We start from the raw sequence: 11,323 nt of genomic DNA, 5'->3' as shown, positions 1-11,323 counted from the left end.
TGATGGATGAAACATTCTAAGTCATCCCATGGAATCCGGAACAACCATGTTACGTATCATGAGAATGCCCAGGTTTGGCAGATAGGTTAGACTCTGATAAACCATAATTTATACATATTTTTGTCCCATGCTTAGCACATTTATGGACGGTTTCTCCTTAAATTTGGTGATTTCGATGCTCCTAATCCTTTAATTTCATGTTTTATACTTAGGTGAGCATAGGAAAGTAAAAAGAGCGAGAAATGGGCAGAAAAAGAAGAAAATGGACCCACATGGGAAATCAACACGGCCTGGACTTCCTCACACGGGCTTGTCAAACAGCCGTGTCCATTTGGCAGGATCGAAGCTGATTGCGTGATTTGTAACAAGTAATAAATATTTATAATGAAGATCAAACCTAGAATAACTATTATCACGACGAAAAGGCAAGCGCACCTATTGAACAATAGTAAAGTAATGGTAAGACCGGGATATCGTACCCAAGGGAACCAAAAGTACCAATCATAACTATCTTTTTATTATCTAGCCTAGGAATAAAAGGCTTTATTTATTAAACTAATTATCTAAACTAATTAACTAATTTAATTAAAGAGAAGAGAAAATTTGGAAAAAGACTTGAAGAGAAGCAATTGATAAAGACGACACCCAAGGAGGAATCCACCTAGATTTCACTTGTTATCTGACTCTGAACCGGACGATTTATTCACTTGACTTGATCTGTGAGACTCCCTAACTATGTTATTCTCCCTTTCAAGACTAATAACGTCTAACCCTCAGTTGAATTAATCAAAATTTCTTTCTTAATTAAAACCCATAGGGAAGCAGTAAATCACTCTATGGACTCCCATATTAGGTTTCACCCTAATCCAGCAAAATCTCGTAACCCTATTTCTAGGTGTTCGATCAACTCCGCTTAATTATGCCAAATCTACTCTTAGTCAGGGTCTATTCCTCCTCTGTATAAGCACATCAAATCATGAATTAATACCCGAAATATTAACTCAAGCATTAAGAACACATAATTAAGAACAAATCAAGTATTTATCATACAGTTCAGATAATAATAACAAGATCCATCATAGGTTTTATCCCTCTTAGGTATCTAAGGGGTTTAGTTCATAATAAAATAAGAGTACATCTCAAAAGTATAAAAATAAAAAACATAAAGAAAACTCTAAAACCCCTGAAGGAATTCTAAGAGAGATCTTCAGTCTTGGAGTAGCTCCGGTTTTTGGGTGGATCGCCTGGCTTCCTTCAAGTGATTCTTGGCGTGTGGTTCTGAATTCCAGAAAAGTTTTGGAAGAGGCCCCTTCTCTGGGTCATACTTAGGGTGTTTATATAGGCTTTAGATTGGCTTTCTTCCTCCCTAAGTACCCTTTTTCTGTGTAAAATACAACTCTTTGAAAAAGGGACACCCCGAATGCCACGGGCGTGTGAGATGCCTGTGTGGCAAGGCTTAGGCCGTGTGATCTTCTCGATTTGGTTCGTTCTGTCCCTTTTTAGCTCGTTTTTTGCTCCTTTTGACTCTTGGTGCTCTCATGAGTACAAAACATGAAATAACCAGATTAAGAGCACCAAAATCCACAAATCTAGTAGTAAACATCCATAAATATGCTAAGTATTTGGGGTAAAACTATGTATAATTTGGCGTTTATCAAATACCCCCACACTTAAGCATTTGCTTGTCCTCAAGAAAAACTCTCATTTACTGCTAGAATTCATTCTTTTCAATCACATGATCTATATTGATAATGTTACAAACTATTACACATAAAATTATACAGTGAGAATTTAACTATAGGGGCATTAAAAGCCTCAAACAATCTAAATCGAATATTTTGATAATAAAAATCATAGGTAATCTCCTTCCTCTAAGTAATCAACTTTAGTCCTAAATATACAAGAGATGACATCCTCAGTAAAGATTCACTCAAATCACTCAAAGTGTTTAAGGTTCAAGATTAAGCACTCGATTGTCCAAAATGAAAAGTTATTACCATAGGCCTGCATAAAAATCAAATCTCCACCACTTGTAAATGATATGATACACTAATCAAAAGGTCTTTGCATGGTTGTAATGGGGTTTAGGTTACAGGTATGGCTAGAAGCTAAAGAACAGGGGTTAGAATCGAGATAATTTCAATATGTTACCCCACTATCAAAAACTTAATTACTGAACCACAAACAAATATCTAGAACTATTTTACATGAGTTCATGACAACTTTAGCTTGCTGAGAATTAAATTTTTTTTTAAGAACAAATCAAATCAAGTCAATACAATACAGAAATCATACTTCATGATTCAGTAACAAAAAATGGGAACATAGTGAGGTAATAATATTAAATTTAATCTCGATAATAAGGTAAATTAAGCAAGATGATTTCAACAATAATGGGTTAATAGGTTAATGATAAGGGTTAATCAATAAAAAAAATGTTAGTAGGCTCAAAGGGGGTTCGCTAAGGGTTTAATTATGTGGGAAGGCTTTTTATGTATAATCGAAGCAAGTTCTAGAATAACAGTTCAATGTTGACACACTCAACCCACAAAAGAAGTGAGCAAGAAAGAAATCTATATGTTCAAAAAGATAAAAAATCTCACCAAAAATTTGGGTTTTTGATGTCATTTCTATATACTTAGGATTTCAAGATAATACCTCAATTTAGGAGAAATAGTCTAAAAATTTTATTTCTCAAAATGTCAACTTATCATGCTCGATTCATTAAGGTCCTATAATCAAATAATCATGCATAATTCCATTGATCTAATTCACGAAATATCAACAATAATTATAGATCAATCAGAATTCATTCTATCAATATTATGAGAAAACCACTTAAGCACAAGACCAAATTCAGGGATTTGAGAATAATGCAAAAGGTTAGGTTTCATGTTCACCCCCCACACTTAAGATGTACATTGCCCTCACTGTACAGAGATAGATTATTCAAAATAAAGAAAATCATAAGAGGAAAGGAGGTGAAACTCCCTGTTATATGGATGTAGACTTGATTCTGAGGATGGAGTGTTCGGGGAAAGTGGTAGCTATCATTCTTCTTGGCTAGATGAAGAAATTGGGTCGTTGAACATGGCACTCGTGAGGTATTTTTTCCTTGTTGTTTCCTCATTCTGTAAAATATTCCTAGCAGCATTGCTTGGAAGTCTGTAGAATCATGAAGAGCTTATTAAGAGTTGGTGTGGAAGAGAGCAGTGGAATTACTTGTTAAAAATACTGAAAAATGGGAAAAAGTAAAATTTACTAATATAGATATGTCTTTCAAAATAAAATAATAAAATTGAAATGAAAATAAAAATCAAAGCAAAATAAATAAAATAAAATAAAAATAAGAATAAGAATAAGAATAAATAATAATAAAAATATAGGAGGATTCAATGATCCTCGTCGGTGGGGCCCCTAGGTGGTGGTGCTAGAGTGGCAATGTGAATGTGCTGGCACAGCTGCTGTATCATGGCGTGCATATCGTCCATCTGTCAGTCCCATTGCCGATCTCGCTCGTGAATCGTCTAGAACTGCGTAGTGCAATACTGCTCGAAGTGGGCGAGTCGGTCGGAAAGATGTGCCAATGAAGCAGCTGCATGAACTGGTCGTTCCCTAGGTGGCGCGGTGGAAGGCTCCTCATGCTGTAGGGGAACATCATCAGGGATGTCCTTAAGATCCTCCTCGTCAATGGCATGTGAGAAACGGTACTGAGGAGGATCGTCCCATGTCGGCGCTCGATCATCCTCATGTGTAACATAGTCGTGATGCCCTGTGGGGACATCTGACCTATCAGGGTAAGCGCTGATGACTGGGCTGCGGTGTTGAGGAGGCAAAAGTGTCTGGCAAGGTGCGTCACGTAGGGGCTGATGGAGGTCACTACCTTCCTATGCCGCTCGGTCTGATGGCGAATGGCGAAAGTAATGAAGTAGGCCAAGTCAGTCACGTGTGCATTCGCCATACACCATAAATAGTAGGCGTCATGGGTGTTGACGACGCCGATGCTCTCTCTCCTTCCGGTCAAGGTGTGTGCCAATATGGCATGGAGATATCGTAGGGAAGAGGGAAGAGCTGAGGCCTTTGAGCAGCTGGGGTCGTAGGTGGAAGAGAGTGGTGCCAAAGCCTTCCAGCACAAAGAGGGGAGATGTAGATATTGCGTGGTAGTGCATTCATGTCCTCCTCCTCCATAAACTCATCGATGTAAAGTCCCAGAGCAACTTCAAACTCTGGGACACTCATCGCACGAATTAGACCGCCTAATTGGAAGTGAATAGTGCCTGAGTCATCATTGTTCGTCATCACCACCTGTAAATGAAAAGTAGAGCATAATTCTAAAGTTAGCTCTAAATAAGTGGGCTCGGTAATAGTGAAGAACCGTTCCCATGGGTCTGTGGACAGGAGAGTGCGAATGGCATCAACGAGCTGGACTTGCTCTACGGTAGCCCAGTTGATGCAGCGACCTGTGGTGATAGGTCGTGCGCGTAGTATCTGAAATAGCTCCTCCTGCGAAGCTTGCAAAAATTCAAGGAATGGGTGTCGAACTTCGGCTGTAGCACGTACCGAGGAAGAACTCGATCCCCACGTCTCTTTGAGGAAGGGACCGTGACCTTCTTGCCTCTTGATGACGAAATAATGTACCTGAAAATACATGAGCATTGATAGAATCCAAGATACATCAGTAGTTAAGCAATAGGCCTAAAATTAGTATATGCTATTTAGTAGCTTAAACAAGTCAAATATAGAAAATTCTAAAGCAAATTCCTAACTTGTCTAAAACATATTTGTAATAGTAACAATATCTATGCAAAGAATGTAGAATACTAATGTAGCAACACAAATTGGAAAAATAAGGTTGAGAAAGTGAACCAAAGGCTATTGTAAGGCGGGGCACGGGCGTGTGACACAGAGAGGATGCTGTGTGGTGGGAAAATAGAGGGTATAGGGAGGGGAAAATAGGGATTAATGCAAGGGGAGTGGATTTGAGGGTGGTTTGGGGGTTGGGGAAGTGAGAATCTAGGGAATGGTGGTTGGAATAGGGATTAGGGGTTGGGGGAGGGTAGATTTTGGCTAGGGTTTTGAAAGGAGGAAGAAGATGAATAGTGGTTTGTTTATATAGGGGAGGGTCACACCGCCTAGGGCCACGCTCGTGTACTTTGAGGGTGAGCCTGTGTTTTTTGAATTTTGTGAGTTAGGTCGTGCCCGGCTACTATCACACGCCTGTGTGTCTTGGGCGTGTGTCAAACATGGCCATGTCGCACGGTCGTGCCTAGCTTTGTTCACTTCTCCCACGCCTGTGTTTTATGGTAGCACGCCCGTGTATTGTTGTACACGACTGAATGACACGGGCGTGTTGCATGCCTATGTTGAAGAAACAGAATCGAGCCTTGTCCCTGGCACGCCTGTGGTTTTCTATCCCCACGTCCGTGTTTTTCCTATCAAGTTCACCCACGACCATGTCGCACGGCCGTGGGGATTTATCACACCCCTTGTTTTGGGGAAATTATGTCCTTCTTCAACACAACCATATCGCACGGTCGTGTCTCTTCCCTTGTGCCATGTCTCTTCCCCTGTTTGACCATGACTTTAGGTACGCCTATGTACCTGGCCGTGTGTGCTAAAAAACTTTGCAATTCAAAGACTAAGTTAATTGATTCGAAGTGTGAGAAGTTAAAAATAAGGAAATCAAAATATGTTAGTGCTCGGGTTGCCTCTCGATAAGCGCTTATTTATAGTCTAAGCTCGACTTACCTCTCTGTTGATTTATCATGGTGGTTTGAGGAGTTCATACTCATCGTTCCTGCTGTCAATCTTAAAATAAGGTTTTAATCGGGTGTTGTTTACCTTAAAAGTGCCGAACTTGGGATGACTCACCTTATCCGTACTGAATAAAAAATACTGAGTATCGTAAGAGGGATTTCCTCATGTGGTAATGACAATGTGGGGATTTGCGGCATCCAGAAAGACTTTATCGCCAACCTGAAGTTGATTAGGAGAGGTATCAGACTTGTTTTGGCGTACTTTTGATTTAGCATGTGTTCTCGGTTTGTGTGCTCGCCATTCATCTAGCTCCTCTATTTGAAGCTTTCGTTCCTCATAGGTGTCTTTTTTCTTTACATGATAATAGTGCACTATCTCTGTTGTCTTGGTTTGAGGGGGTTCTTGCAAGGATGATTGAGTATTAGTTTTATCATCGACAGGTTTTATAGCGTTATCTTGAGTTTTATAGGTTTTGACTGAGTCACGTCCTTGAAGTGTTACTGCGTTGTCACCTGCACGAAGTGTTAGCTCTCCTGTGCCTACATTAATAATGGTTCTGACAGTTGCTAAAAAGGGTCATCCTAAAATTAAAGGTACCTCGTTATCCTCATCCATATCTAAGACGACAAAGTCTACTAGGTAAATAAACTTATCAATTTTAACGAGAATGTCTTCAATAATACCCTTAGGAAATCTAATTGTTTTATCAGCCAATTGTATGCTCATCCTAGTCTGTTTGGGTTTACCGAGACCGGGTCATTTAGACATTTTATAGGGCATAACACTTATACTTTCCCCTAGATCAGCTAAAGCATTATTCACAGATAAACTACCAATTAAGTAAGGAATTGTAAAACTCCCTAGATCTTTCAATTTGTTAGGTAGCTTATTCTTTAGAATAGCTGAGCAGACTGCATTGAGTTCCATATGTGATGTAGCATCTAATTTCCTTTTATTGCTCAGAAGCTCCTTTAAGAATTTTGCTGAGTTGGGCATCTGCGAAAGAACATCAACAAAGGGTAAGTTAATATGTAATTTCTTTAAGAGTTTGACAAACTTACCGAATTGTTCTTCTGTTCTGTCTTTTGTCATCGCTTTAGGATATGACACACAAGGTTCATTATTAGTACTTACCTGTTTGGGATCATTATTGTTTACTTCTTATTGTCCTTTTTTCATCGCGTTGTTTTGCTATATTTCTGGCTCGGGTGCAATGAGTCCGTCCTTATTTTTAGTGCTAATTGCATTGAGGTGTTCCCTCGGATTAGGTTCAGTATTACTTGGTAAGCTACCTTGTGGTCGTTCAGAGATTAGTTTGGACAGATGGCCTATCTAAGTTTCGAGTCCTTGGATCGATGCTTGTTGATTCTTAAGTGATATCTCGGTATTTTGGAAACGGGTTTCTGACACCGAGATGAATTTTGAAAGCATCTCTTCAAGGTTTGGTTTTTTCTCTTGTTGATAAGGTGGTTGTTGAAAACCCTGAGGATTTTGTGGCTTTTGATTCCCTTGACCACCCCAGGAGAAATTTGGGTGGTTCCTCCAACCTACATTATAGGTATTACTGTATGGGTTATCTTGAGATCTAAAGTTATTTTACCCATATAGTTGACTTGTTCTTCTTCAGTTGTAGGATTGAAGGATTGGTATTCTATATGCACACCTCCTTCGTTTCAGTCACACCTCATTACTGGATGTACCTGTAACACCCCGAACCCGAGACCGTCACCGGAGTCGAACACGAGGTGTTAACAGACTTTTAAAAAAATTTCCAGACACTGCCAATCTGCGTAATAGTCTCTTTAAAAATCATATCTTGAGTTTAGAAACTCGGAATCCAGTTCCGTAAATTTTCCCTGAAACTAGACTCATATGCCCATCTACATATTTTTTTCTAGAATTTTGGTCGGGCCAATTAGTACAGTTTATTAGTCAAAGTCTCCCATGTTACAGGGGTCGACTACCCTGACCTTTGCGCATTACAACTTGGATATCTCCCTGTACAGGGCTTAAATACTAATGCCGTTTGTTTCTATAGAAACTAGACTCAGATAGGAATCTATACATATATGGCTTGACTCCTAATTGTCTCTGGTTAATTTATAATGAATTTCCAAATTTGGAACGGGAAATCCAGAAGCCGTTCTGGCCCTGTCTCACAAGAACCTGAATATCTCTTAACATACTCTCCGTATGATTATTTCGTTACTTTCCTATGAAAATAGATTCATCAAGGTTTGTTTACATAATTTATTTACTATTTAATTCCGTTCCTACTATTTTTAGTGAATTTCCAAATCTACATCACTGCTGCTGTCAGCATCTGCCTTTAAGGTAGACTTTACCTATTTCATAGTTTCCATGATTCAACTAGCCCTTTTTGCATAAGTAGCACAATTTATGATAGTGATTAACCATTCCCATGGCCAATCCTTGTCAAGCCTATCCACACCTGTCAATAACCATATCCACACCAAATGATTATAACATTACACTCAAACATAGATAAGCCATTTTCGCATGGCTATCCAAAATTTTACAAGTCCAAAGGGTCCATGACCCACAACAAACGGGTAGTCCTATACATGCCATTTCGAAGTTCAACCAAAATTGTACCAAAAGGGGGGCTTTGATAGTGTGGGCGACTTTGACTTCAAGATCCCGAGTCCGATAGCTGGAGAACCAAATCTATAAAACAGAGCAGCAATGAAACGAAGTAAGCAATTTATGCTTAGTAAGTTTTGAGCAAGGAATTCCAGCACAACAAAAGTATAGCATTCATATAGCTAAACGGATAATTTCATATGCACAAATTTTCGATATCATACTTTCTTCACATTACCAACCCTTATGTACATACACAAAAGATCAACTTAGCCAAAGGCCGGTAGCTCGTTTATCAACTGAGCGAATACTTATTTGTAAGGGCTCAACTAAATTCAAGCACATACGAAACATACCTCAATGTTGGGATGTTTCTAGAGTATTAACTGAAATTTTTACAGCAAGATCATTCATTCCCAAATCACGTACCTTCAGAATTTAACCGGATATAGCTCCTCGTTCAAATGCCTTCGGGACATAGCCCGGTTATAGTAATTCGCACAAATGCCTTCGGGACTTAACCCGGATTTAGTAACTCGCACAAATGCCTTCGGGCTTAGCCCGGAATTAGTATCTCGCACAAATGCCTTCGGATCTTAGTCCGGATTTAGTATCTCGCACAAATGCCTTCGGATGTTAGTCCGGATATGGTCACTTAGCACAAAGCCTTCGGGACTTAGCCCGGACATCATTCAAATAACCATGCACATTTAACAATAAATCATGGCACATTCGTATTTCATTTTCGTTAGCAAAACTCGAACACAAGACACTTATCATTCTTGTAATTTCGGCTCAATAGCCGCACACAAAGAGCATGATTTTGATTTGCTTAAAACATGATCTAATCAAATCTTAATTTAAGCTCTCTTACTCAAGAACTTACCTCGGGTGTTGTCGAACGATTCCGATAGCTATTCGACCACTTTTTCCTTCCCTTTATCGGATTTATTTCCCCTTTGCTCTTGAGCTTAATTAAACAAATAAATTGATTTAATCATTTGAGCATCGAAAAGTGGAACACAAGGCACTTAGCCCATATTTATACATTAGACATTAAAGTTACATATGTACGGAATCATGAATCAAACTCAACATTTTAGCTAATTTTTTTTCCCCTTGGCCGAATATGCATGTCTATTTTGGGGCCGATTTCAACACTTAATACATTCTACAAGTATGGTCACTTGTATTGACTAAACACCCTTTTGTTTCAAGTTCAAAACTTGGCTAATACACACATATATACACTAGTAAAGCATCCTCTCCCTTTCCATCAATTTAACACATGCATTACTCATTAATATACAAAAATTATATTCGGCCTTAGCACACAACTTGCTAGCCGATTCTTCTCCATCTAGCAACCAATGCACATATGTGCTCACTCAAAAATGCTAAAAAGAAGATTCAAGAATCATCAATCCACCATCACATGCATCATTACAAAGCTTTACACTTAGCATGCAAATGACATCAACACAAATCCACCTTAGCCGAAACTTAACTCATCTTCATGCCTCATCGCCACAACATCAAACATCAACCAAGAATGATGCATCCATGGCCGAGTGTCATTGCCATCACATAGCAAGATTTAGACCATGGGCTAGGTAGAACTCAAGCTAACAACTAAAACATGCATGCATCTCATGGAACATCATCAACATACCTTAGCCTAGCTACATGCATGGCCGAACCTCTTCAACCTTTCTTCTTCCTTCCTCCTTAAAATTTTTGGCCAAGGATGAACCAAAGGATGAGCACTTTTTTTTTGTTTTTCTTTCTAGTTTCGGCAAAATTGGGGGGGGGGAAAGAAACAACCACACACTTTTTTTGTTTTCATCATATTCCCTTTCATTATTTAATTTCCATGCTCATTATTTTATTTTTTTTCCACCCATGATGCACCAACCCAACATGTCTATGACATGTCTTGCCCATCACACTTGGTCTACCATGCTTGTCATGGCCGGCCACTACTAGTAGGGGGGGAAATTGACATGCAAGTCCCCCCTTTTTCAACATGCACTAATAGGCCCTTATGCTTTGACCTATCACATTTCAAAATTTTCTCACATAAGTCCTATTGACTAAATTCACATGCAATCGACTAAATCGAAGCTTGAAATTTTCACACATTCATAATTACATATTCTAGACAATAAATATCACATTCAAACATTTCGGTGACTCGGTTTAGCGGTCCCGAAACCACTTCCCGACTAGGGTCAATTTTGGGCTGTCACAGTACCTGCGTAGAACCAAGAAAACTATCAATCTTTTTATTTAGAAGTTCTACCTAATTAGAGAGCATGGTGACTGAATCGATGTTATAAACGCCAGCTACTTTTGTTGGCTTAGTCCTTATAAGTTGCCACTGATATTTATTCAGTGACATCTCCTCTATAAATTCATAGGCATCTTCTGGTGTTTTATTGTTGATAGTTCCGCCAGCAGAGGATTCACAACATTGTAGAATGTTTAAACTTGCAGCCAAAGCGGTAACCCATGGTGAGGGCACCTTTTCAGTAAGTCCTTGTATCTCTCCCATGCATCGTAAAGTGTTTCTAAATCCATCTGCATAAAAGAAGATATATCATTACGTAATTTAGCCGTTTTAGCTGGCGAAAAATATTTAGTAAAAATTTCTCGGTCATTTGTTCCCAAGTAGTGATAGACCCTTGTGGTAACGAGTTCAACCACTACTTGGCTTTGTTTCTCAGTGAAAAGGGAAATAACTGAAGACGAATGGCATCATCAGAAATTCCATTGATTCTGAATGTATCGCAAAATTCAAGAAAATTTGCCAAGTGCGTGTTAGGATCCTCATCCTGCAAACCATCAAACTGAACAAACTGCTGTATCATCTGAATTATGTTAGGTTTTAGTTCGAAATTATTCGCAGCAATAGCAGGTCTAACTATACTAGACTCTGTTCCTATTAAAGAAGGTTTAGCAT

The 11,323-nt window shown here is 39.0% G+C and overlaps 1 non-coding gene across 1 annotated transcript; it reads left to right on the top strand.

Moving 5' to 3' along the window:
* Window positions 1-10,867: 10,867 nt before the first annotated feature.
* On the top strand, window positions 10,868-10,974 carry LOC121204119 (small nucleolar RNA R71). The gene has a single exon (XR_005899047.1). It is a non-coding gene; the product is annotated as a small nucleolar RNA R71 (small nucleolar RNA).
* The last annotated feature ends 349 nt before the right edge of the window (window positions 10,975-11,323 follow it).

The sequence above is a fragment of the Gossypium hirsutum genome, chromosome A07 (assembly GCF_007990345.1).
Source record: "Gossypium hirsutum isolate 1008001.06 chromosome A07, Gossypium_hirsutum_v2.1, whole genome shotgun sequence".
Taxonomy (NCBI): domain Eukaryota; kingdom Viridiplantae; phylum Streptophyta; class Magnoliopsida; order Malvales; family Malvaceae; genus Gossypium; species Gossypium hirsutum.
The sequence above is the reverse complement of the archived record's forward strand: the minus strand, read 5'-3'. Positions and strand labels throughout refer to the sequence as shown.